Below are 27597 nucleotides of genomic sequence, written 5' to 3'. Positions count from 1 at the left end.
TTAATGATTTTCCATCTTTGTTTCCATTAAATATTTTATCATGAAAGTCTTTAAGAGTTATTAGGAGACTTCATTTGACTGCAGCTGTCTGGGAGATACAGATACGAATTTGCATCCATACTCCATACTTCTTACCTGTATAGTCTTTACAACTGAGATGAAATGTAGTGTATTATTCTAGTTAGACAGCTGGAAGGTAGACAGTTACCTAGTTGCCTCGAACAGGCCAGCAAGTGGCTTAACATATTTCATCTCCCCAGATATAGAAATGGCACCCACGTTCCTTTGTCTTTCAATGTTATTATCTCTTAGTTGCATTAATCTTTGGGGACTATCCTCTTTTATTTCTTGAATAGATTGTCAGCGTGATTAAAGTAAAGTGCATTTGAAAACGAGGCATTGTTTTGTGGTTAGTGTATTCTCCTAAAGTTATACCAAAGAGACTCTTAATCTTTTATTGAACTCAGGGCCTCACATTTGTCAGGCAGGCTCTGTGCCACTGAGCCACATCCCTGGCCCTCAATCCTTGAAAAGACACTTTTACATTGACTTGAAGATGAAGAGATGGAATTAGAGGTGCATTCCCCACTCAGGCTTGTAGTCTATCCTTATATCAGTGATTGTAGACATACAACTCTCAACTATAGAAACTTCCAGGAGCTTCTCACCTGTCACACTTCCACCTTCTCGCTTCCTGTTCTACTCTGAAGGTCTGACATTAGCTTTATAAATAACGCTACCCAGCCACCAAAGCTAACGTCCCTAAGCCACCAAATCTTGGGAGATTTGGGCCTTAAAACAAACAGCATCAATTTCTTAAGAGATAGAAATGAGTTCCAGATGTTGAGGAAGGTTCATATGAGCTTCAGTCTGTCTGAAATGGGACATTTTTAAAAGATCAACTTAAAAAAGATCAACTTAAAAATGTGGTTCTCTTATGGGGAGAGGGAAGCTTAATGGGAGCACTTTCCCTTTTTCTGACTTTACCCCCACACCCTGTTGACAGGAAAACAGGATCAACTTCATTGATGATACAATGAGCAGTGGCTAATTAAAGGGAATCCAAAGTTCTTGGGTAAGAACTTAATTTATCTGTGGAAACAGAAGCCAATATTCACTTCTTTTTTACTATAGGCAACATTGAAAAATTCATTTGATTCATGGTAAATTGAACACTTACAATAAAGCATCTCTCTTTTTTCCTTTCCTCAGCAATATTTAAATGAGAGCTCTAAAAGAAAAAGATAACCATAATTTTCTTAAGTTTCCCTTTGACAGTTGACAGAATCGCTATTTTATAGTTTTACTTTTTTTTAAAGGAACACCGCACATCTCTATACTATGATTTATATAGAGTCTCAAAGAGCAACTTCGGGGTTCCTTTTGTCAGCTTTCAGTGTTGTTTCAACATATTAATATATTAAGTTAAATTACTTTCTATCTAAATAGCATGTTGTGGTAGGTGATTTTTCTAACAGGAACAAGCTTCTCGTTTGAAACAGATAGACCTGGTTTTGTGTAACAAGTCCTTAGAAACAGGCAAGACAGTGTTTTGATGCCATTAATTACTTTTGATTACCAAAATGCTATATCCATGCTAATTGCTAAATCTCATGGGCTCTCACTAAGATGAGATAGGACCAAGAACACAGAGGAAAGCCCCAAGTCAGCAGAGGTGGTGATTTAACATCTTGAAGATCATATTAAAAGTGTGCCGTTGTTATATTGTTAAGTTAGTAGAGGCAGATTAATAAACAGCGGAGTTAGGGGAGGGGCAGTCCTGTGCAGATGAAGGAAATTAACTTGTTCCTTTCCCCCTTGCAGTCACCTACAACCCCAGATTATCAAAGATTCTACATCTAGACTGTTATGGGCAAAATTGAGCTGAAAACTCAGTAAGATCTGAAATTATATTTTCTTTCAAATCACCTACACAGTGGAAACAAGCCATGCATGTTTGCCCTTGCCTACCTCCCTTACCTGGACCACTGGCTTGGTGCTGCCCTTGCTAGCTCATCTTGCAGGTGGAGAAGCTGCTGCTCGGAGAACTGTTTCTGTCCCTGTTGTGCTTCAGAGATGTAGGCTCAGCCCCCAAAGCCAGGTAAGCTTTGGCCTCTCATCTTGCTTTTGCTTGACTTTTTAAACATTTATTTTTAAATGATACATAAAAATACATGCTTGTAGACTAACATGATGTTGTGACACATGCCCACAACGCATGATGTTTTAAGTCAGGTGGAACACATACATCCCTCATTTATCGTTTCGTATGATAAAAGCATTCAAATCCTTTCTAGTCTTTTCCAAGAATACAGTACATTATTGTAGTCCATAGTTATCTTACTGTGCGACAGCACCAGAGAACTTCTTACCCTTTTAAAGAAGCTATAGCTTAGAGCCTATTGATCAGCCTCACTCTCCCCAGCTCTTCTAAACACCATTAAACTCTCGTCTCCTATGAGACCACCTTTTCAGGTTCCACATCTGTTTGAGATTGTGAGGCATTTGTCTTTCAGCTTGGTTTATGTCACTTAACACAATGACCTCCAGTTCCATGCACATTGTCATAAGTGGCAGGATTTCATTCTTTTTGTGGCTGAGTAGTATTCCATTGCGCATTTGTGCCACATTTACTTTATTCATTGGTTGATGGACACTGAGGTTGTTTCCATTTCTCAGTCATTGTGAATAGTGCTTCAGTAAACAAGGGATATCTCTTCATCATACGGATGTCATTTCCTTTGGTTGTACATCCAGTATTGGGATTTCTGAGTTATATGGTGTTTCCACTTTTTATTTTACTTGTTTTGGGAGGAGGGTGTCTCTCCATGTTACCCAGGCTTTGAACTCATGATTCTCTGACCTTGGCATCTAAGTAGCTGGGATTACATGTGTGCACTGCCATGTCCAGCCCATATTTAATTTCTTGAGGAGCCTCCATACTGGTTTGCACAGTGACTGTGTTGATTTATGTTCCCACCAGCAGTGTGCAGGGGTTCTAGTTTTCTTCACATCCTCACCCCTTTCCAGACTTTAGATTTTGGTTACATTCAGGATGGAAGAATATCTCTGTAGTATTTATTAATGTAATATTGGTTTATGTTTTCTTTCCTTATGGCTCACACTAAATGTTACTTTGTTTCATGGTTTGGTTTTAAATTGAGTGGAAAAGCTGTTGAAAATTCCCCAAAATGTTTCTTTGTTTTGTTTAATCAGTGGGTGGGAAGTTCCCTTGGTTCTTTTTAATCAAATAGCTTTCAAATAAATCAGTAAAACCTTCAGCTACCTCCTCCATTGAGTAATTAGCTATGAGAAATATGCATTGGGTAGCTAATGAACTTTTCCTTCACTGCCTTAAATCCTAGGCAAAACAAATATTCCAAAACAGAGAGATGAATAGACAAATGTAAAGAAAAGCAGAAAGTAAGAGAGGAAAGGAACAGAAAGAGGAGGAAGACCAATTTAAGAGATAGCAAAAGAGAAGGTGGCAGAGAGGGACAGACAGATGGTAAGGAGTAGAGCTGATGGGAAAAAAGGTAAGAGACTGTGTTTCCCTGAAAATAATCAGAAGTAAGCCCTAGCTGATCATCACCACGGCCAGTGTCATGCTGAAGATTTCGCTTGCTATTCACTTACTCTGCAGCTACTCTTAATGGCAAGTAAGGCAAGGCGATTGGGTTGGCATTTTTGATATCTGGTTTTCAAGGCTGATTGTTTTCTGTCTAGGCTTATTTCCAGGGAAACAGAGGAAGCATAAGGGGAAAGACTGAGCAAGAGACAGAAGTGAAAAAATGACCACGATAATTTTTCCAGATAGAAACATATAATATTTGAGAACCATCCAGAATATCTACATCTTTGAATAAGGGCCAGGGCAGACAAATGTCTTCTGTGGATGAAGGTGTTAGAAAGTGAGCAGGAGATTACCAAATGACCGGTCAGATTTCCCTGCTAGACCTGAGAAAAACTTAGCTCAGGTTTGTAGTCAGTAAAAATGGCCTCCAAAGGCACCAAACTCTGAGATGTAGCTAAGAAACTTGTCAAGCTGTGTGATTTTAGAAAGCGTGTTGAAGCAATCGAGTGTGATGGAATGGAAGTGATTCTCTTGTTTGATTTTATTCAAATGAGTCTGTCTTGTGAAATGGATCCATTTCCCATTTCTCAAAATCTCATCGGAGGATGCCACTGCAGTGGGGACCAAGTGCTCCCTTTCCAATTTCATGGGAAATCAAAAGTGCAGCGCCGTCTGCACAGACAAAACCAACAATTCTGAAGGATGACCCTTCAGCGGAAATGTGTTGGGGGCAGGCATGTGCTTTCCTGGGACTCACAGTTTAACCCCAGCCTTGCTCCCTGTGCTTGGGCTCTGGAAGATCCCACCAGCTTATGTTATTCCTCGCCCAGTGTCGGCTGTGGGCAGACAATAATTGTCAGAGCTCAGGTTCTCTAAGACCTCATCTTCTTAAAGTGGATATTACACGTATAAAGACTAGTGAAGTTCACAATGAAACTGCGAGTATTCCTTTAGGATTTTGATGTCAGAAAAAAGAACTCATCGCATCTATTGCCAAGATGCTGTCAAATCTGCCTTAATTATGATTAATAACATACACATACCTGAGGAGGTTTTTTTCTCTCATGCTGACATTCTTAAAATGCCTCTTTGCTAAATATTATTTCAGGAGCCAGTGCAGCTGTAGCTTTAGGGACAGACTAGAATGGTGTCTCTGTGTGCAGTTGTTTTTATGAAACATAGATCATACATCAGATTCTAACATCTCCATGTATATTTCTTTGCTTTGCTTTGCTAATTTTATAGTGAAAAAAGGGTGTTTGGGATGGACAATTTTTATCCTTTCAGAATTGACTCAACTGATTTTGAAGCAAATCTGTAAATACTTTTAATCATTTCTCCTCTAAAAGGATGACAAAGACCATATTTCTGTGGTTAAGTTCTTGGAGAAAGAGAAATAGGGAATAATTATGATACCAAGGTAAAAAAAAAAAAAGGAGAACTCATACTAATGGTGAATGGTGTGGCTGAACTAGTGTAATAGAGTTGTTTTGATAGTCATGGTGTAGTAAACAGCCCTGCTCAGTAATAAGCACAAAAGAAGAAGAAGGGGGAGAGGAAGGGGAGGAGGAAGAGGAAAAAGAAGACCTTTACAGTGAAGTCTTATGTAGTGATGCAAATTTAGTTTTGTGTTATGTAGGCAAGAAGTGATATTCAGAAATACCTGTGTTTGAGAGAGAGGATATTATAAAGATTACATATGAATTCTGTACAACTTTTGACTTCTGAAAAAACTTCTAGACATATCTTTTAGTTATTTTTGCTGATATTCTCAGAGTGTTTTATGCTTTCAAAATGCTTTCCTCTAGTTTTCGTTGTTATTCCCCAGGCTAATACACACCTGACCTTATTCTATTGTGTAGGCAAAGTTAACAGACTTCTGAATTCAGTGAGTTGATGGCTCCATCTCTGGCTCAATTAGACAGTATAAGCTCTAATTGGCTGATGGTAAGTCAATCAGTGAGAGAGTTACACATTCATTCACTGGGAACTGTGGGACAGTTGATCTACTGAGAGCAGGTATTTGGGCAGAAATCATGTATTTCAAGCATAGAAGCACATTTCAGAGGCCCTGGCAGGTGGTGTCGGGGAATTTCTGGTCAAGTGCAGTGAGCAGCTCAACCCTTTCTGTGTGCAGAAATTTGAAGAGCAGATTGCCCTGTCCTTTGTGCTGCAAGGGAAAACAAGTTGAGGATAAGCGTGTCTGCCCAGCAAGATGAGGAAAGGCAACTGTCAGCTGTAATAAAGGCTGCCTTGGAGAGGAAGGTAAGGCAAACTGAGACACCCAGGTAAGGCAACGAGTCTCCTGTGTGACTATGGTACTGGAGATTTAGCTATCAGAACCAGTATAAATCTACAACTTTAGAATCTACTGAGCGAATTCCTTGAAAAAAGGACTGAGTCTTAGCATCTTTGGGTTTTTTACAGTGTCTAGCTCTGTGCCTCAAGGACTCTATTTACTGAATAAATATGCAAAACATTTATTCCCATAGTGGATAAAGCACTGCTCAAAACATATGTTTATTTAATATTCAATATTTGTCACATGAATGGTCATTTATTGTGTTCTCTAACTGGTTCTAAACCGTGTTCCCAAGTCAGCTCCCTCGTGCTGGGAATGTGCACAAGAATGGAGCGATTCTCAGGATACCCACATTGAAGGAGCTTCAGCTTGCAGTTGTGTAAGTCATCATGTGTGCTTGAAAGGCCAGCCATTGCCAGGAAGCAGCTTCTGAAGATGGATGGTGGCAGCACCCAGCTTCACATGTATTATCTCTGTGTTTAACGGTGTTCCCATTAAAATAGTGAATGCAATAACCAGCCACATAACTTCTGTTCTTCCCTTGTACGATTTGAGGCATTGGCTTGCAAGGCTACCACTCAAACAGGTATCCAGCTCTCTCCCTTCACTTTGCTGAAAAGAGAACTGAAGTTATCATGATGGTAAAAGGTTCTAAAGTTAATTTTAACAGGGCTGATACAAGAAGCATCAATATGGGACTTAATTTTCATGGCTTTCGTTATTGCAGCCTTCTAGTCATACCCCCCAAAATTAGGATAAACAAGCCCAGAAGTTGATATGAACATAAACATCCAGAAAATGAAAGAAAGTAGTTTTTAATATAGTCTTGAGTTTTCTTCTAGTATATTTTGTGACACTAGATTGATTTGAACTGTAATAGCAAAGTCCCTACATTCTGTAGCCTTGTGGACTACTCTGAGCTCTGCTAACACTTTGCTCACTGTGACCCACTTGCCTGCCTTTTCTGGTTCTTGAATATGCCCTGGTGGTTGTTCCCTATGAGCCTTGACACTTGCTATTTCATCTACCTGGAGTCCCCTTTTTTCCATGTGTTTATAAGGCTGGGTCCTTATCACTGTTACTATTTTAAATAGAATTTTTTAGAGCAGTTTTAAGCTCACAGCAAAACTGAATGGAAAGTACAGAGTTCCCACATACCCTGTCCCCAAATATATACAGCCTCCTTGCTCAACACACACACTTGGAGTACAGTTGTTACAGCTGATAACCCACACACGAACACCCTCATTGCCTGCCCTGCACAGTTTACATCCTATTGGCATTCACTGTGGGTGCTGCACACACCATGGGTCCTGAGAAGTGCTTAATAATACACATTCACTGTTGCATCGCATGGAATATCACACTCCACAGTTCTGTGCTCCATCTGTTCAGTTCATCTGCTTAGTTTCAAATTATCTGCTCATAGATTATCTTCTCAGAGAAGCCCATTCTCAGCCATCTAGCTCAAATAGCAATTTCTCCAAACTCTGGTCAATTTGTACCTCTTGTCCTCTTTCAGTTTTTTTTTTTTAAGAGAATTTACAGATATCTGAGATTATCGTATCAATTTGGCTGTTTTTTCTTAAATTTTAAGCTCTGCCCATTCTAAGATCTCCAAGTGAAATCTATTGCTCTCAGCTCTCCTTCTAGCTCCTAGAGGGGTGTCTGGTATATGATGAGTCCTCAGTAAATATTTGTGGAATACATGACCCCACTGAGCTACTTTGGTGTGTGAGGGACTATTCTGGTGATGCTAACATGAGCCAGATACCACCTCTTCCCCAAAGAAACTTGTAGTTGAGAGGGGAAGAGTTACTTTTATAATATGACCTGGTAAGTGGCATAATAAAACATGTTGCTAAGGGCACTGAGTGAAGGACTACGGAACCAAGGAAGCTTTCCCAGAGAGAAGAGTGCCCAGACAGGCCTTGAAAAGTAAGGAGGACTTCGCTGGGGCGTGGACTCTGCCAATGCCCCATCAATGTCACCTTGGCTTTCACCTCTAAGGTGCTCCTACTCCAGCTGTTTCTGCACATCTATGGCTTTCTCTGGCTGGCAGGGTGAGAGAGTGGCACACAACCCAAGCCCAATGGCAGCAAGTAGATATATACTCAACTCCACTGTCCTGCTGTCTCAGAAATCCCAGGCGTATTGAATCACAGTTGCCACTGGCATGCCTGCTCACTTGGCATTCCTTGTTGGCTTCCTTCTCTTCCCTGTCTCGTATTCCCACTCCCCTACCGGTACCTCCTGGCATCAACTCCAAAATCCTTGTTCCAGGTCCAGGTTCTAGGAGAGTCCTACTTAGGATTCCTGGCAAATTAAAAAAGAACAAGGATGTTTTGAACAAAGCCCAGACTTGTTTAGAGAATAATAACTGTGGATTCGTTACGATACATTAGGAAAGAATGGAAAGTGAAGCTGGAACACTGTGAGACTGGCTTGTTTGCCTCTTGTATAGGTTTTCCTAGGAGTAGTGTTGGTGGTTTGCACCTGTGCTCCATGCTCCCATAGTTCTCTGTGTGTACGTACTTATGCATCATGGGTTTTCATAAGTGCTGAAATCTATAATTTGGGGATGCAGCAGAAGTCCTTGGCTTATGCTAGGAATTATACCCATAATCTTGCTCCCTTTGGATTCATTGTCTCCTCAAATGCACTAATTAGACACAGAGCAGTAACACAGGCAAGCCGCAGTGTTGTGTGTGAAGTCAGTACATGAAAAATATCAGGCAGCATCTGAAATGAATGTTCGCTTGATCTGGAGTTTGCAAAGAAAGGCCCAGGTGGCCTGTCAGGAATACGATGGCTGGTGGCATGGCCGTCCCCCTGCTGCCTGGCAGATCGAATGAGAAGAAACTATCTGTCGCTGCCAAAGAGCATTTGGTCCCCATGTCCCTAACCTCATGCCTTTTTTGAAGGGGAATCTGCATAGAAACCTATGGTACATTTAACTTTGGGAGCTCTCTCATGGGCTTGTATCTTACCAGACACAGCCGATCTGAATATTTCCTGCATGCTAAGCAGACCATTGTCAGCTGCTTCCTCTAGGCTAGATTGTTATAAATGCTGTTTATGATCCTGCTATGACAACTGTGAAGGACATGGCAAAGAATTTATCACAGGATTATTCATCCACCAGCAGAATACCTAATAAGATTCTAAATGACCCAAGATGATAATAAGATCTAGCTTGTAGCAATAAGGTATTAATAAACTGCTTTTTTCAATAAGGGAGAGTCCTGGCATCATTACCCTGACATATTTGTTTTGCTTATATTTTGAGAACAAAGTAGAGCTGCTGGATTGAATAGTAAATTTATAAAAACCCCTGATGTATGAAGAATACAACCCACATGAAGTGGAACCCATAGGTTTAAGTCAAGAGCACAGTGTTTGCCTATGACATCCAAGTGCCAGACTCCCCAGCCATCGATTCTAATTGTTCCATGCCATTTGCCTTTGTATTTAAAAATTATAGAAGAATAATATATCACCCGCTGTTGGCCACAAGGCCATAATTCAAATGAAGAAATTTAGTAAAATCATAAAGCAGGAATGTGCAGGGCGGGTATATAATGGATGCAGAGAGGACACTGAATTCAAAATGAAATCTGGGATTCTGCAGCAGGTCCCTGTTTTAAAAAGTAAAACTGTTTAGTATGAAATTAATAAAAAATGGATTCCCATTCACTTAACTATTCCTAGAAAGGATAAGCAGCAGAGATTCAAGAACCTGCTATCAGACATTTTTCAAATAATATAATCTAGAAAAGTTAGCTGCTTCTTCGAAATGTAGCTCAATACCCAGCACCCAAAGTTAGGAGAGGAAAGGTTTATTTAACTCACAGTTTGCAGAGGTTTCACTCCATAATCACCTGGCTCCAAGGCAGGGTGGCATCACAGAGGAGAAACAGCTCATGACAGACAGAAGGTAGCAAAGCAACAAGAGACGCGACAGCTCTTTCAGTCCCTTATATTTTATCCATACTACTTGGGATGAATAGAACTCACAACCTCAATCCTAGTGCGCTTGATCCTAGCATTGTACCATCAGTCACACACTCTAGATTCAGCCACCTGTGAAATAGCCCCATCTAATGACCACATGAGATTTTGAGGGGACATCTAGACACAAGCCGTAACATTCCACCCTGGCCCCCCAAAGACTCATGAAATTCTTTTTATGCAAAAGGCAGTTAGTTCATCTCTAAGAGTTGCCAAAGTCCTAACCGTTTCAGCATTGCTGAGAAGTCCAAGTCCAAAGTTTCCTCTGAGATTTAAGGCAAACTCAACTGCAAGAAAGTTAAACACTTCCAACATTCAATGGCACAAGATAGAAATTTCCATTCCAAAAAGTACAGATAAGGGGATACAAAGGGATGGCACCAAAGGAAATCTAAAATCCAGCAGAGCAAACACTAAATCCTGTAGCTCGACATCCTGCAGCCCCGACAATCTGTGGCAAGATGTGAACCACCAAGGGCTTGTGTGGCTCCGCCCATGGCACTGCCACGGTACTACCTCCATGGTCTCTAGGCTCTGCTCCTACAGGTGCTTTTCTCGTGGCTGAGACAAGCTCTGTCTACTCTGTGTTACTTTTCCTTTTCTGCCTGGTAGCTTCTCTCTATGACCACACCATGTAAGGACAAGGCCTCGAAGCCTTAGATCACTTCTCCCTCTTTTCTAGGAAAGGTGTTTTCTATGGGGTTAAATTTATCGGAGCCAATGGCAGCACCGAGATCAGAAATGCTCTTTTTAAAAATTGAGCTATTATGTACCTACACAGAAAAATGTACATTTCCTAGGAGTGTAGAGGTTGGCATGGAATGCCTCCTTCTACTCAGTTCCCTTGTGCACTGCTCCTGTTGGCATCCCTGCCCTTTGGCCGTGGTAACCGTTGTTCAGACATCCTGTCTCTGGGTTTGCTTGCTGACTTCAGAAGATGGAAGTATGCAGCACACACTCTCTGCCTTCTTCATTGAAGATCGTGTTTCTGAGGTTACACATCTCTACTCATTGCTTTTTCCCACAGTGTGGTTACACTACATCGCATTTATCCATCCTTGTGATGCGTTTTTCACATTCATGTGTTCCCAGTTTGAGGCCATAATTAATAAAGCTGCTTTGAACATTTATGCACCAGTCTTTCTGTTAACTCTAAGTGGATCTTGCCCTAGATTTAGAAGTTAAAACGTTAAAGTGAGAGAAGAAAGTGAGGGAAAATCTTCATAACTCTAGGGATCCACAAAATTTTCTATGTAAGACACCAAAAGCATACACAATAAGATAAACAACCAAAATTTTAAAAAAAGATAAACAACCAATAAATCTTTACTTCATCAAAATTTAAAATCCCTACTCTAATGTCCTAGTGATTTTGTGGGTTGTTTGTATTTGTCTTAAGTGAGTACCCAGGAATGGGCTTACTAGCTCCTAGGGGTAAATGTTTAGGAACTGTTAGGTGATTCTCCAGTATATTCTCATTTTACACTGCCACCTGCAATTTGTGAGAGCTCCAGACACTCCACATCCTTGCCAGTATTCAGTGTTGTACATTTGTTTTATCAGTACCTATTCCAGTGGGTTTAAATAAGGAACTCATTATAGTTTTCACTATTACTGATGTTTTAAAATTAGTAGAGTTTGGAAATCTGTACGACAGTTCCTCAAAAAACTAAAATAGAAATTCCATTTAACCCAACTGTTCCCCTAGGTATCTTTCCAAAATAGTTAGAGACATTAAATTACAGTGTAACACGCATGTTTATAGCTGCACAATTCAAAAGAGCTGAATCTTAGAAACAGCGTATGTGCCCATCGACAGATGAGTGGAAACTCCTCACAAAGAGTATAAGCATTATGGACTGAAAACATGTACTACTAAAAAATAGGAACTGAAAAAAAAATCGAAGAGGAAGGCTGGTGTCTGATTGGATACATGTTCAGCCTAGAACCGCAATTTCCCAAATTTTCTTTTGCAGAAATCCACAAACAAAAATGTAGGGCAGGTTATTTTGACCACTGCATTTCACAACACCAGCTCATCTCTAGGGTGGCTCTAGTCCAATTCTGCAGGGCTGGACTCTGCTTCCTTGGCTCACTTTTTAGTCACAGCTGTTATAAAAGAAGACAACACATTTAATTAAACATTCCACATGATTGGTCAAAAGGCCACATAATAAAATGACCCAGACTTGAGGGAAAATGACCTAAATCACAAAGAATATTACTTCATGTGTCAGACAGGCCATGTAAGGATTTGAAAACTGTGAATTGTGCAAAGCCCTCACTGGGGCAATGAGTTTGGATGGGAGCTTCGTAAAAATTACATGAAGGCCTTTGCAACAGAATCAGTTTGGGACTCACTTTTTTTTCCTCCCAGTACTAGAGAGTGAGCCCAGAATTTTGCACTGAGCTTTTTTATTTTTATTTTTTAGATTTAAAAAAACATTTTTGAGATGGTGTCTTGATATGTTGCTAAATTGTTGAGGTTGGGCTTGATCTTGTGACTCTTACCTCTGCCTCCCAGAGTGCTGAAATTAGAGATGTATGACACTACTACTAGCTTGGGACTCATATTTTTAAAGTAAAAAATAATCAAGTGGCTGCCTCTACCTGTAGGTTACTGCATTTACGGCAGGAGACTCTCTTGAGAAATAAAATTGAGACTTTCACTTCTTTTTAACGAAGATTTGTGCACTTTTGGTCCAGTGTGTGGGGCACAACGACACACGGGATGGGGCCTGCTGAGTGTGGCTGAAACCCCCACTGCGTCCCTTCTTCCTGTTACTTGGGGGCGCTTCAGGTGACTGATCTTCAGAGAGCGCCTCTGGATGATGTCCTAGAAAGGGCAGGTGTCTCCAGGTGTCCCTTCACACCGGGCAGAGGATGTTCCCTGAATGTAGATGCCTTCTTTATATGCTGCCTATGACTTTGCAGCCCTGGGACTTGCTAGCTGTCAAAAAGGCACTTAACTATAGGCTGAGCATGATAAAAATGCTACTGGTGGCAGTGGCAACAGCAGACATTGATGGAACTCTTGTCACCATCAATTGTATGGTCTGTAGCTTAGTACTTCAGTGAGGGAACAACCGACAAGACAAAACTCTCCAGGTCTTGGGGTTGCTGTGCTCTGCCACTAGGGGGTAGCATCATTGCTGCTGTCTTGGTCCAGCTCAATGTGAATTTTGCTTGCAGTTCTTAATCTCTCCAGTGTATTTTTCCCCAATTAGAGTGAATGAGTGATCCTCCCATTAAAATGATAGTAATTCAATAATTTAAGCAACGAACCTGCTGTCTCATAAATGCTGCAAAAGTAGAGACATAATTTTCTTTTTCGCTCTTCATTCCATTATTTTGTCTTCATTAATCTATTTGTGATTGTTTTGCTTGCTAAAAGAAGTGTCTACTACCAGTGTAAATTATTAGCAAATGATTTCTGTGATTTGCACTTGCCTCTAGCACTTACTTGTCTATACATTTGTAGGAGCAGGAGTACTTTGTAGGGAGGGGACATATATGTTATATCCTGGGGAGCAGGGCAGAGGACACCCACTGTGACCCCAAAGATCTCACAGTTTGGTTGAGATGAAGTATGAATGCATTAATTGAACTTACAGATATAAAACAGGAGTGTTAAAAATTTCCTAGCACTGTGGAGAATTTATCAATTTCTCCTTATAATTTGGTGAAATTTTTTGCTCCATATAGTTTAAGGCAATGTTTTTTGGTTCATTCCATCTCATGATTGTTACATCTTCCTGGAGAATTGCTCCCTTTCTTTCTCATAAACACTAATGACCCTTCTTAACTCCTGGTAAGGGTTTTCCTCCTTAAAATTTTTTCTTAGTATTTTTAACTCTTGTTGGTTAGCATTTGACTAATGTATCTTTTTCCCCATCATTTCCTTTTCCTGCATGATCTTTTCCAACTGGCATAGAACACATTATTAAAAATTTAAGAGTATTTGTCTTTAATTGAAAAGTTTAATCTTTTTAAAGTTTGTGATTTAAAATATAATTTCCTTTGACTTTTTTTTCAAAAATCTTATTTGTTTCAGTGTAGCTGCCATTTCTTGGCTTATCTTTGTTTCTCTTGTATAAACTGAATTTTTCTTCTCTCTCCTGACTTGTTTGAAAGTTGTACATCCTATATCACATGTTTTAGTGATGTTTACATGCTTACCATGCATTCTGAAAGTCAAAATTTAATATTTCCCTTCTCCCAAATAATCCAAGAACCTTTATAACTAAAGATCCTTCTCACCATCCATGATAATTTCCTCCTAGAATTTTGATTCCTCCGAGTTAAAAACTAGTCCTATTGGGCTGAAGATATAGCTCAGTGGCGCAGTGCCTGCCTGGCAAATGTGAGGTCATGACTTTGATTCCCGGCATTAAAAAAGAAATCAACCAACTAAACAAGCAACAGCAGCAGCAGCAACAACAACAACAACAACAACAAATCCTAGTCATATTTATGATTGGCTTTTCAGTGAGTGCCTTAGATTTACCCCTGATATTTTATCAATTTCTTATCTCATTATTGTACCTTGCAACATTGTTTCTTCATTCTGGGTTCAGTTTTCTTCCTACTGAAGTATATCCTTTAGTAGTTCTTTCAGCAGAGCCAGAGAGTAGGAATATCTCACAATCTTTGTAAATGTCTTTGTCATTCTACTTGAGTGATAATTTTTGCTGTGCTCTTAGTACTTTAAATACACTATTTTCCTTTGTTTTCCAGTCTGTCTTTGAAATTGTTTATCAAAGCATTGTTTACATATGGAAAATTATATACATCATGAATACAGCTCAATTTATTCATGTTAATCAGAACATAGATCAAATAAGTTTTTAAGACATAACACATAGTTGTATATATGTATGGAGCATGGTGTGATATTTTGATACATGTGTACAATGTGTAATGATTGAATCAGAGTAATTAACATTTCCATCATTTTTTGTGTTGGTAGCCTTGAAATTCCTATTTCTAGTTCTATATAAAGCTCATATCAAATTGTTATAAACTGTACTCAGACTGCAGACTACCAGAACTTATTCCTTCTAACTATATTTTGACATCTGTTACCTGTCCCCAGTAATCTAACCCCTACTGGTCACTATTCTGCTCTCTATCATGAAATTAACTTCCTTTAGCTTCAGTATCAGAGAACATGCAGTCTTGTCTTTCTGTACTTCATTTGTTTCTTCTAACATAATGTTCTGCAAGTTCCATTCATGTCACTGCAAATGACAAGATTTCATTCTTTTTGGTAGCCAAATAATATTTCATTGTGTATACAAACTATATTTTCTTTACAGTGTAAATCACATTTGTTTTAGTTTTTATTGTGATGAGAAATCTATAAATACTAACTTCATTTACCATTAATCTGTCTTTTTCCCTCATGTCTTTAAGCTTTTGAATGATCTATAGTGTCATTGGATATATATTGCTATGGATTTGTTTTTTGTTTGTCTTAATTTGTTCTAAGTGTGTTTCCTCGATCTAAAGTTATGATTTTATGAATTCCAAAAAAATTTACCCATCATCTCATTGAACATTATTTCTCTCATCCCTTTTACTGTATCTTTCTAGAACTTGTAAGAGATATGCATCAGATCTTTTTGTTCTGTTCTGTATAGCCTTTAAATTTTGTATCTTTTAATTTTTCTGTTACATCCTGGATAATTCTCTCATTTATCACTGTTTTCATCGATCCTCTTCTGTATTACGTGAAGTGCTGTTAAATCCATTTGTTTCGGGTTGTACCACGCCCTCCAGAAGAGCTGCGCTTAAGTCCTCCCCCGGGGCCTCAGGATGTGCCTTATTTGGAGGTGGGGTCTTTATAGAGGCAATCACATTAAAATGAGTTTGACAAGTGAGGCCCTAATCCTTTATGACTGCAGTCTTTATAAAAAGGGGTAATTCAGACGCACAGACATGCCCAGAGGAAGGACGAGGGAGAATAGGAAAATGGGAGGATGGCAGGAGAAGACTGGAGTTGCACTGCTACATGCCGAGGAACATTCTGGGGCTACCAGAAGGGGCTCTGACCAGGACAGACCTTTCCCTACGGTTTCAGAGGGAGTGCCAGCCTGCTAACAGCTTGATTTCAGATTCCTAGCCTCTACCACTACGGGATAATATGGCTCCATCCTAAAGCACCTGGTTTGTGGTGTTTTATTATGGCAGCCATAGGAAACTAAATGCAAAATTTATGTATGTTTATATTTCACTGATTCTGGTTTTCTTTTTTAAATTTCTAGAGGCGTAACATGATTCCATTTCAAATCTGTGTTTTAAAAATTATATGTGGTCTTTTCTTGCATCATGGCTCCTAATTTATATCTGTAAATCATTTTAAATGGATATTCATTGCCTCCTTCAGATCATTCTGTCTCTTAAATTCTTGGCATCATTGCTTTCCCCTGTTCTGTCTGCTTATTCTTATGGAGGATCATTTCCTCTTATTGTGGGTAATTGTTTGTCTTTTAATTGAGAACTTCCTTTCAGCAGGAGTTCTCCCCTATCTTGAGGATTACTATGCTCCGTGGGTTGTGAAAATATTTCTGTGGAGTAGTTTTATGTTTTCTTACGATGGCCGTCTCAACAAATCTATTGGTCTGCAGCCCATTTTCCATTTTGCTCTGAGGGTTATTTACAGGTGGGTAACAGAGTTTAGGAGCTGCACTCATGCACCCAAACAAGCTTGTAGTTCAGGTTGCTGATTTCTTTATCACTGGGGCTAGAAAAGGCAAATCTTGCTGTTGGTGCCCTTTGGTGCGCCTCTTAGGAACGAGGAGCCTGACTGTGCTGCCCTCTCGTAGTGTTCTTCTTGCACTCCTCCTGTCGCACAGTGGCTATTTCAGCCCTGGCATGGGCATCTGGAGCCTCTGTGTAGCTCCGCACTGTGCTGGCCTCCCAGTCACAGGTGGCCGCTGCTGCTGTCCCAGCCCCTGCGGATCTCTTTAGCTTTCCCTCTCTCTTTCTTATTCTTCCTCCCAAATCTGATTCTGTCTCTGAAAGGCTTTGCTGCATTTCTGGAAGCAGAGGGTAGGGCCTCATGTGTGCAGTTTGCTGTTCACCAGAACTGGAAGCAGGGACTTGTGTCTCATTCTTTGTGAAGGGGAGGTTTTGAGTGCAGAAAGATTCACAGAGGCGTCGGGACCACCGAGCGCTAAGAATACCAGAGTGCAGACAAGGCAGGCAAGGGTTAAAATGATTTTTAAATTCTTCCTCATGCCTGCCGCGTGGAAGGACAAAGCGGTATGCTTGATGTCCAGGGTGATCATATGCACACGGCGCCTTTATTCTGCACAGACTGATGACTCTTCTCTTTTTCCTGCTCTTCCTTCTCTTTTCCTTTGTAGAAACAAAACTGTGTTCTGCAAGCCGCAGGAAGCCAGGTTTCTGCAGGAAATGCCGTATGGCTTTATAACTTACCACGCTGACTTCGTCCTGAAGGCAGTGGAATCAGAGAGGTCTCCAGGGAGGCCCAACCTACAGCTAATCAAGAGAAGAGGAACAAGTCAGGAGTTTTGTTTTTCTGCTTTTTAATTTCATCAGTGGTGACTGTATTGTCCGAGGAGAGTGTGGAGAAGAAATCTCTTGCTGTACTTTGAAAATGCCCTGTAACACCTACTCAGGCGGAAACATCTACTTACCCTAACGCCTGAGAGGTGATTACAAGATTAAAGTAAACAGGACAAGTGAGTGGCTTTAAAGTAAAAATGTGGTCTGTTGGGCAGGCAGCACCAGGCAGCAGTTCTGAGTGCAGGGGCAGGAGCTACGTGGGATTTAGAGCCCTAGCTCTGCCACCATTGCCCGTTGCAGAGTGTGGTTCCAACTGTCTATAAGATGGCAATACAACCTTTAGTGTTGTAGGGTTAAGATAGACAGAAGAGAGCCCTGCATGCAGTAGTGAGTTTTCGGAGAGTGTTATGCTGCAGCATATCTCTTGGCACCATAATCTGTGTAAATGAAATAATTTTGGATCCAGCGACCCCGAGTAAGTCTAGAAATAAGGTGAGAGTGTTCAGTAGCTCACTGACATTGAATGCCAAAGTTCGTATGTGTGTACGTGCACTAGCATGTGTACACTGTAGAGGAAAGATACATTTTCCTTGGTAGAAAGCCCATTTTTAAAATGATTCTTTAGAAAGGTTCTTAGTCAAAAAGGGGGAAGAACCACTTCTGTTTGTGTCAGTGTTTTGCTAGATTCCGGGGAATATGGAGCCGAGTGCTGTCAGGTGCTCCAGACGGGTGCTGGGGCCCTTGTTCAGCTCAGTACATGGCCATGAGGAGCTGGGCGCTGATCCACCACCATCACTTGGCCTTGCCCAGATCCCTCAGTTCTGGAGAAGGAAATGGGAGCCTCAGTGAGAGACCGACATGGAACCCAGACAATCATTCCAGCAATTACTTCTCCTTTATGAGTGATCAAATCAGTACTTAGCTAGGGTGTGGGAGAACTCAGGAGTCAATTTGAGCTTTTGTTTGGGAACAGTGTGAGATTTCCCCCTTCCCATGAAATGCCATGAGCCTTCTGTCTTTCCAGTGAGAGTGGAAGGTCATGAGTGAGGCCTTGGGGAAGCAGGCCATGGTACGCGATGGAGAAATCCCCGTACTCCAGGGAGTGTGAGGACCGGGGAGGCAGTCTTCTTCTGTCCCACGCACCTGTCTTGCTTTGAATTAGCCTAGGTGTTTAAAGATATTTGGGAAGATCTGCAAACGTGTGAATGTCAAACTTATATCTTTTTAAATGATGTATGTCGTCTAAATAGTGATACCATCAGCAGAGAACGCTGAATTTGATTATTTTCTTACCTTCTGCTCTCAGGTGCCTTTTAACATACATAAAAATATTTATATAGTGTTTCAAGTCCACAGCATTCAGTAGAGAAATGCTCTTTCGAGTTCTCCCTTTTGTAATATCATATTTAACTCAAAGGAAGTTGTAGGTATATTGAGGGCAGATAGTAGGTGCAAATCTGACAAAAAAGCTAATGAGCTCTCCTGTGATTACCAGGGAGGATGGTGACTCATTAAATCTCATTTCCTGGGCAAGTCCACACAGAGAGAAGAAATTAACTGAAATAAAGGCCTGAGAGCCTAATGCAGTCAGATTTATGAGCATCTGTATCACAGCCACATGGTAATCAGTGCAAACAGTAAAATGTTTTAATGAGGTTCTCTGAAATATTTAATTAGTTACACTGTTAATTTTTTTTTAAAGTTTTGTTACTTTCTGTTAGGTATTGACTCCATAGTCAGGATTTTGGAAACAAATGGGGTTGCCTTTTGGTTAGATCCAACCCAAGCTATGTCCCCTGTATACGATCCTTTTATTGTCACTGCCATTGATATTCACAGCAATGCTAAAGAGAGGGTCAGAAGCGTTGGAATCTATAAAGACTTCTCCTTTTGGTTCAGCGTATACAAATATCTGCTTAGAATTAGTCCTCCTCCAGGTTCCTGAGAGTGGATCAGTGTGCATTCTAAAGGTTTTCCAGTGCTAGGAAGAGTTTTTGAAAAAGGGCAAACTATGAGTGAGATGAAGAGATTATGATTCTTTTAATACCTTACAGTCTTTTATTTTCCTTTTCAGCATTGGCAATCAAGCCCAGGGCTTGCACGTGCTAGTCATACATTCTATTTCTGAGCTACGCCCCAGCCTAAATTACCATTTTTTGCTTTCCTGAAGTTTCCTTTATATCTTGTTCCTTGACCTTAGATCCTGGTAGCTTCCTAAATGTGTATTAATTAAATAAAAATATTTTAAGATGTCACTCTTCGTAGAGACACAACAGAAATTTACAGAGACAAGTAATTTAATTTCAGCTGTCTAACAGTTTGGGTGGGGCAGAGATACTTGGTGCCCTGAAGTGCCCCATCTAGCAGGACAGTCTTGTGGCTTGATCATCTCATGCATGTTGACGCCTGTCATTCTGTTTCCTAGAGGACCTGTAGCCAACTGGCAGGGGAGACCAAGGTATGGGTGTGTGGTACCTGTTGCCACATGCTTGGTCCTACCTCATCCCATAATCTCATTTGGGTCTTCACCCTGAACCAAGAAAAATCCCTCTTATGTTCTCTTACCTCTGTGTCTCTTGACCTTGGGCTTGTAACTAAAGCTCATGTTTCTACCATAACCCTGCAGGTATGATTTATTTGTAAATGAATCCTATGGGCAGGATTCCTAATGGAGAAATCATTCCAGACAGTGTTTTTACAGCAGAGATGAGTGTGCCAGGGCAGAATGTTGAGATGATTTGCGCAAACTCAGGTTCCAGCTCAGGTCCACGGTAACTATCCAGTGCTTGAAACTATTCATCCTTTATGGTCATACTTACATTACATATTGAGGCAGACAGTCCCAGAAGAAGAGGATGAGGTATATAGGGATCTCAAGTCACAAAGCCGAAGGTGAATGAATCTATTGTATTTTCTTGATTCAAAAATGTACATTCAGAAAAACATTTCAATGTGTGATTCTTAAAATCATATTAGAATTCATTAATATGCTTAATATAGCATTTTGTTACTTTCTCCCAAAATGTCTGCTATCAAATCTTATAATCAACATTTTAGAATTTAGAAAACTCTGTTCATTTCCTCTAGGCCAGAGGGTCTTAATAGCAGCTGTTTTGCACTTTGGTCAATGAAAGAATCATAGCTAAATCTCTTCTTTTGCTGATAAGAAGGCCAGGGAACTGCTTAAAAACAAATAAAAGGTGACCAAGCTGCAAAAGCATGGCTTACATGTGATAAATAGCAGAGCCGGTCCAGAGCTAGGACAAGTTGCCAATGCCAAGCTGCTATGGGTGGGAACCCGACCCAGGGCTTCCTGGGAGAGATGAAGTTAAGGTATATCCAAGGTGGGAGGTCAGGAGAGCAAAGGGAAGTCATCACATCTGCAAGGACTTAGGGTTCAGAAGCAGAATCTGTAGAGAACTCTGGGGACAAAGACTGATGCTATATACATGGATATTTGTGCCTTGGAAAAGTCTTGGAAGAGTATGCCAAGAATACTGATGGTTTTGAATAATAAAATGAGGTGGGAAGAGACCTACGCATCCTTATTATAATTTGTAAACTTAACGTTGCTAACGTAGTTTCTAATGAGCTTATAATTTTTATAAATAAGCTTATAATTTTTTAAAATGTATAAACATGTCAAGAGGAAAAATATACTCCAGGAGTTAAAAACAAACAAACAAAAAAAAAAACATGAGTACCAAGGTACAAGCCTGGAAAGCTCAGAATCATTTATTTAGACAAGTTTTGGCACCTGCTTTGTGTCCACAGTCTCAGGGCACAACACCCTGTCTCTTGGGCCTGCCCTTGACCCATTTAGCACCCTGGCTGGCTGCTGAACCACTCTCCCAGTGGTTCCCATGGTGATGAGGAGCTGGCTACCCACAGGCTGCAGAAGCCACTGGCTCAAGAACACTCAGAGCGCCAGTTGCTGGATTCTGTCTGTGACCCTGGAAGGGTGTGTGACCACTGTTGCAGGAGAGAGGGTCAAGTGCTCTGTCTTACAAAACCAAATATTACACGTCCTGTTCCCAGGGTGTGAACATGTACAGCAACTCCCGTGCGTATGCTGAGACTTATTCAGCAGTGAAATAATAGTACAAGGGAGCATTCAAAAGATGATTAGCTCTAGACAGTGGAGCACTCATGATTGGGATTAGTGACCTTATAAAAGAAGTTCAAGGAAGCCGTTCATCCTCCAAGTGAGGAGGTAGCATCATGGTACCCCTAGGAGCAGCCAGCTGCCCTCACCAGACCCTGAGTCTGTCAGTGCCTTCCTTGGTCTTGGCCTTCCCAACTTTTGGAACTCTGAGAAATAAATTTCTATTGCTTACACATCACCCAGTCTAAGGTATTTTGTTCTATTCGGTGAATGACTAGAATATCCATGCTCGAGGGCCTTTGATCTCTGATTTTGGAGATGTCTTGCTTTCCTTCAGAGGCCAAGAGCTAGGAAAGCTGGATATCATTCATTGATATTCATTAGCCCATCTATGACTGTGAGTGAATAAAGCTGCCCATAAATCTTCATTCCATTTAAGTCAGAAGGAAGCAGGATGCCATTGAAACTACCAGCACCACTGCTTTTTCCCCAAAGATGCTCCCCAGCGAGTTACACTTCAATCCATGCGAATGCTTGGTTTTCAGAGTTGCCTTTTACTGTCAGCTGCTGGCTACTCCAATGCATCTTTTTTTTTTCTTTAAATACTTCAACAACCTTAAAAGTCCTGCAAGTATGGCCACCTGAGTGTGTGTACATTTTAAAAAGTAACCCATGTTTTTTGAGTTAAAAATGATCTCAAATGAGTAAAGAATGCATTGGTTTTAATGGGAGCAGGTAATTTTGCCTGAATCTTCATGGTAAGAATTTTGAAAACTATTACCCTTGTCACAATAGTCAAAAATGGCTTGTTGGTGGCATTTCCCCTCTGCCTCACCTCCCTGACTGGGACTGGAGCCAAGTGGACTCGGCACTGGGATGGATCTTAGGGAAACGTTGTGAACCGATGGCTGCAAGGGGCAGAATCGGAGTTGCTCATCCTTCTGCTGCTGCTCACCTGCTTTTTTGTCTTTGAACTTCGTTTTTGCAATGCCCCCTTTTGAAAAAGATTGATGTGGCTCTCAATGGCAAGGGGATTCACATGAATAACAAATTACTCTTACATGTTTGAAGTGGTAAACCTGTTCTACTTCCCCTAGGGAAACACTGGGCTTTTTCGAGCTATTGTTATCCTCAACAAATTCCAGTAATTATTGGTGCTAGCATTTGGTTTTCTTGGTTTGAGCTCAACTTCTACAAATCATCTGTGCCTTTGGGAGGCTTCTCTGCCTACCTGACTCACCGTGAAGGAGACTCTGTCAGGTAGGGCACCGTCTGCCAACTCCAAGGCATACTACAAATTTTATATATTTAGCACCTTGCATCTCAGGCATGAGATGGATAAGGGGAGAACCTGGAGAAACCGTCTTAGTTCAGGAGGTAGTGGAGGAGAGGGTGTGCGTATGGGATGAGGGCAGCCTGCCTTCTAAACTCACAGAATGTGATGAGGAACTAGATAAGAATTAGGAATAGCATCAGAGTCATAGTTTAGCAGAAGAGTCAACTCTCCTGTCAGGTTTAATCAATTGATGACTGTGTTAGCCACATAACTTCTCAGAGCCATTCTCTGCACCTGTGTGAGGTAGGTATAATAAAATATGGATTTCAGATTTTTAGAGAAATAATCAAAATTTCTAACTGCTACATACTCTTCAAAGCTAATACTCTCTTGCCTGGCTCTCAAATCTGAAGTTGCAGTGAGGGTTTCTAAGGAAGAGGCCCACCAATGGGCTGTGAAGTCATCTATATAGAAGAATATGCATGAAATCAATAACATAGATGGTATTAAACAGTGATCAGTGCAGCCGGATTGAAATTCCAGCAGTGCCCATTACTGCTATGTGATTGTGGGAAAGCCACTCATTTATATGCCTCAGTTTCTTTGTCTATAAACCAATGGTTCCTATTTCACAGGAGTTCTGTGAGAAATAAAGAAAACAGTTTTCTATAAAGCATTTAGAAATTTACTATGATGGGGCTGGGGATTTAGCTCAGCGGCATAAGTGCCTGCCTTGCAAGCACGCAGTCACGAGTTCGATGCCCGGTACCGATAAAAAAAAAAAAAAAAAAGAAATTTACTATGACATTATTATCTCACCGTAGCAGGTCTAGTACCATAATGTAAGGTTAGAAGGAAGAAGCATATGTTTTCCCTTTTCTAGAAGGCACTAGTCTTTGTAGGGGAGAGTCCACTTTCTCCGGAGGAGCATGGACACCTCTTTCCTGTGGGCATACTGGCATTTACAAAATGGTTGGGTTGATTCATTTCTGGGGGAACATTTATGTGCCCTAGTTCACTGTCAGCAAAGCCTCAGGACAGTTACTGTGGTGGATTACCTGCTTGAGCTACAACCTTCTAGATTTTGTTAATGACTTCTAGACCCCCAAATCCCCAGGCCATAGATCTTCCATGGAAAAAGAACACAATCTGCTTCCCCCGCTCATTACTAAACACGACCATCCTGCATGGGTGAAATTTATGATGAAAAGGAAGGAAGTGAGAAAGTAGACATCTCTTAGATAACTGATTTCAAATCTTATGGGTAAACATCCACAAGCTGTGATTTCTAGATCTTCCAGTAGTTCTATTTTTAGTTTTTGAGGAACTGCTATGCAGGTCTCCATAGTGGCTGCACTAATTTACATTTCCATCAGCAGAGCATGAGAGTTCCCTTTCTCCCACACAAGCATCTTTTGATCCCATGAATGTGTTCAGCATTGATATCTATCACTTCCTTAGAGAATGAACCAAAAGTCTAACTCAAATGAGTGACAGACTAGGACCCCAGGACCCCAGATCTGCTAGCGGCAGGTATATGCTCAGTTGCAAGTACAACCAAATTGGTTGTAAGACTAGATACCCTCCCTCTCTAGCTCCTACTCCTCCCATGTTCATGCCCTCTTACCAACATTTTGGGCAAGTGGCATTCTTTCTCCTTCTTGTGTCTTCTTGTCCTCTTTACGGCTTCAGAAGCAAACCATGGCTCAGTTACACCAAGCAGTGTTTCCAATATGTGCTGCCAGGGCCTGAGCTGCTTTGCAGAGCCCGTGCCCTTTGAGAGATGAGATAAGCACAGACCTGAGAGTCCCCCTTGAACCTTCCATATACACTGCACAGAGCTGCCATATCCAAGTGTGGTAATGGAAAAACAATTTTGTATGAGTTAATTTTTTTAAATTTGGGACTTGCTTTGTAAAATTTTATACTTTCCTTTTTGAGGGGTAACTTTGACAAAGATACTGGCCTATGACTGACAAGAAAGAAAGAAAATTGGTATTTCATCTCAGAAAATTGAGTAATTTAGGAAGAATCAAATAGGGTTTAAGTGTTTTGACTCTGGGATAATAATACCTAGATATGAGACTTTCTTCTCTGTGTGGCATATACCTGTCTTTGTATCATTTGGGGGAACGTAGTCTCTTGTAACTTAGTTTACTTTTCTGTAAAATGGTGTTGTAGTCAGGGGTTGTACACAGAGAACAATTCAGATCAGGACATGGAGTTTATAATATTTTTATAATGGTCACCGGAAGTTAACACAGGAGAATGCAGGAAATCTATCCGCAACACCAAAGACATAGATTATTTAGTCAAGAGTCTAAACCCCACAGCAATGTCCCACATGAGTCCAGGTAAAAACCCAGAACTCAGGCCAACGCCTGCACGAGTCCAAATGGAAGTCCAGAGCCCTCAAGAAGGACTCACGCCAGTCTCTTTTACAGATTCGTGCCGGGAAGACCCAAGGGTCACCGGTGGAAGCCAGAAAGTCTATGCCAGCAGGATGAAGGAGTTGTGCTAGTGGGATGAGGGTTCTACACTGGAGCCGAGAAGTCACACTCACAACAAAGAGCAGGGCTGACCTGAAAGGCACCACAGCCATCCTCAGCGAGACGGAGGCCCCGAACTCCAACGACAAGCACAGTTGGGTATGTGCCAGGAAGCAGCGTGATGAGTTCACCCTGGAGACCAGGCAGCACATGTCTTCCCCTCCGGAGCCAGGAAGCAATGCTCAATGTGAAGACCAAGGCTTCTCCAGGAGAACCAACAGCTCAGACAGCAACTCGTAGGAGAACCCACAACGCCTCAATCCCTCTCACCTCCATTCTTCTCCACCTATTTATCCTGGCAACCCTCCTCAGGTAGAGCATCTTCTCTCAATGCCTACTGATGTAATCCAGCTGGCGTTAAGTTGACCACCAGTTCTCAAACCATAACAAATGGGAATTGTGGTAATTGTACCTGTCTTACTCGGTAAGGAGGACTAGAGTGGTTAATATTTGCATGGCTTTACGAAAGCACCTCCCACAGAGTAAGGTCACATTGTCTGTTAGGTATTGTCACCTGCACTCCACCTGGCTCACCTGTAACTTTACATAAGCCGGGGCCACATTATGATCTTTGAAAGCCGTAAGTACTTTTACCCACTTCTATTAAAAAGGCATTAAATGTATTTTACAGCTATTGGCTATAAAATTAGAAGAACTTCGTCTGTTGTAGATTTATTATATGCAGTTATATGTTGTTTAACAACGATGGGGACACATTTTGAAAACTGTGTCATTATGTGATTTGGTCACTGTGTGAATATCAGAGTGTACTTAGATTAACATGCTGTGCCACCAAGTGACACCCTCTCCTGGGCTGCCATCCTTAGGGAGCCAGTCGTTGACCATAGTGTTGTTAGTGGCATGTGATTGTATTAATTATTGTTGTAGTCATTGTTTCTTCTAACTTTAATTAGAACTACAATGCTTCGTGGTGCTCAGAAAGCACTGTAGGTCCCCAGCATGATGGCGGCTGCAGGAAGCGAAGACAAGTTAGAGCCTGCTGAGTAAGTGGCCTGGTACAAACTTCCTTCCCTTGGAGAGGTCTGCTCTCGGAATTCAGGCGTCCTTTCCCCTCCCGTCAAGCAGCTCTTGTACCTCATCTGAGACTCCACTAGGCCCCTCCATAGGCACTGCAGTGTTGTAATTTCCTGCTTAATGTTTGTAGGTTAACTCATTTCTTGACGCTCAAGACACTCTTCTGTCCTTGGTGCTAAGAACATTATGGCAGAACTTACAGGTCATCTACTTGGGTAAAGGTATCCCACTGGTAGAAGCAGCGTGGCTAGGCCAGGCACATCTTGAAAATTCTGTTCAGAAAATGGGAGATATTGCCATTTGCTACTGGCATCTCAACACCAGACTTCAAGCCACCAAAAGAAGACATGCTGAAGATAATTTGAGTTTCAAGTAGCAAGAGCTTCATTAGATAGTGCCTGAGTGGTGGGAACTTGTGCTCAAGATGAATAGGGGCTTAGCTCATCACACAGACCCCTCAAAGCTGATCTGCTTTTTCATTAGACCAGTCAGATGTATTCCATGCTGAGTAATGCATTTAGCTGGACAGGAGCAGAGCAGCACCAAGGTTCTGCACTAACCTTGGATGTAGTGGGAAGGCTAGTGCAAGGCAGTCTTGGCAATGAACACTGTGCCTGGACCACAGGGTAAAATTCTGTGAGAGGATCATCAGAGCTGATGAGATTTCCTAACACTGCATGTTTTATACTAGTCAAAAGCATGCTTTGGTTCAATGTTGCCCATCTCACCGGCCGCTGGCTGCTTCAGAGGTTCCTCAGTTGCAAGTGCATAGGAAACGCCTCGGTATCCAAACAAGCACGCAGACCCTGAGCTCAAGCTCGGAGTTTTTGAGGCAATGGATAGCTTAGAACTTGCAGGTTTGACAGTAAATCATACTGCAGATGACAGAGCGTGCTGGTACACACCTAAAATTTCAGCTACATGAGAGGCTGAGGAGGACCACAAGGTTGGAGGCAGTCTGGGGGCTTTACGGGTATAGTAGTAGAGTTTATGAGGCTCTGGGCCCACTGCAACAAAAAATGCTACACATGGTTTGCATTGTGCAGATGGCTTAAGGACTTTGCTGGATAAGCTTTGAACGAGGCAGACTCTTTTCCTCCATGTTCTGGCCCCAGAGGTCTATACCATAGGTGTGATCTCACTTCTTGGATGTTTGGGACATGTCATAATTCTTCAGAAGGCAGAAATATTCACTTTAGGTGTCAATGGATT

This window comes from Cavia porcellus, unplaced genomic scaffold, assembly GCF_034190915.1.
Source record: "Cavia porcellus strain 051 isolate PalLab524CR breed Dunkin Hartley unplaced genomic scaffold, mCavPor4.1 scaffold_38, whole genome shotgun sequence".
Classification (NCBI taxonomy): Eukaryota; Metazoa; Chordata; class Mammalia; order Rodentia; family Caviidae; genus Cavia; species Cavia porcellus.
This window is presented reverse-complemented; position numbering follows the sequence as displayed.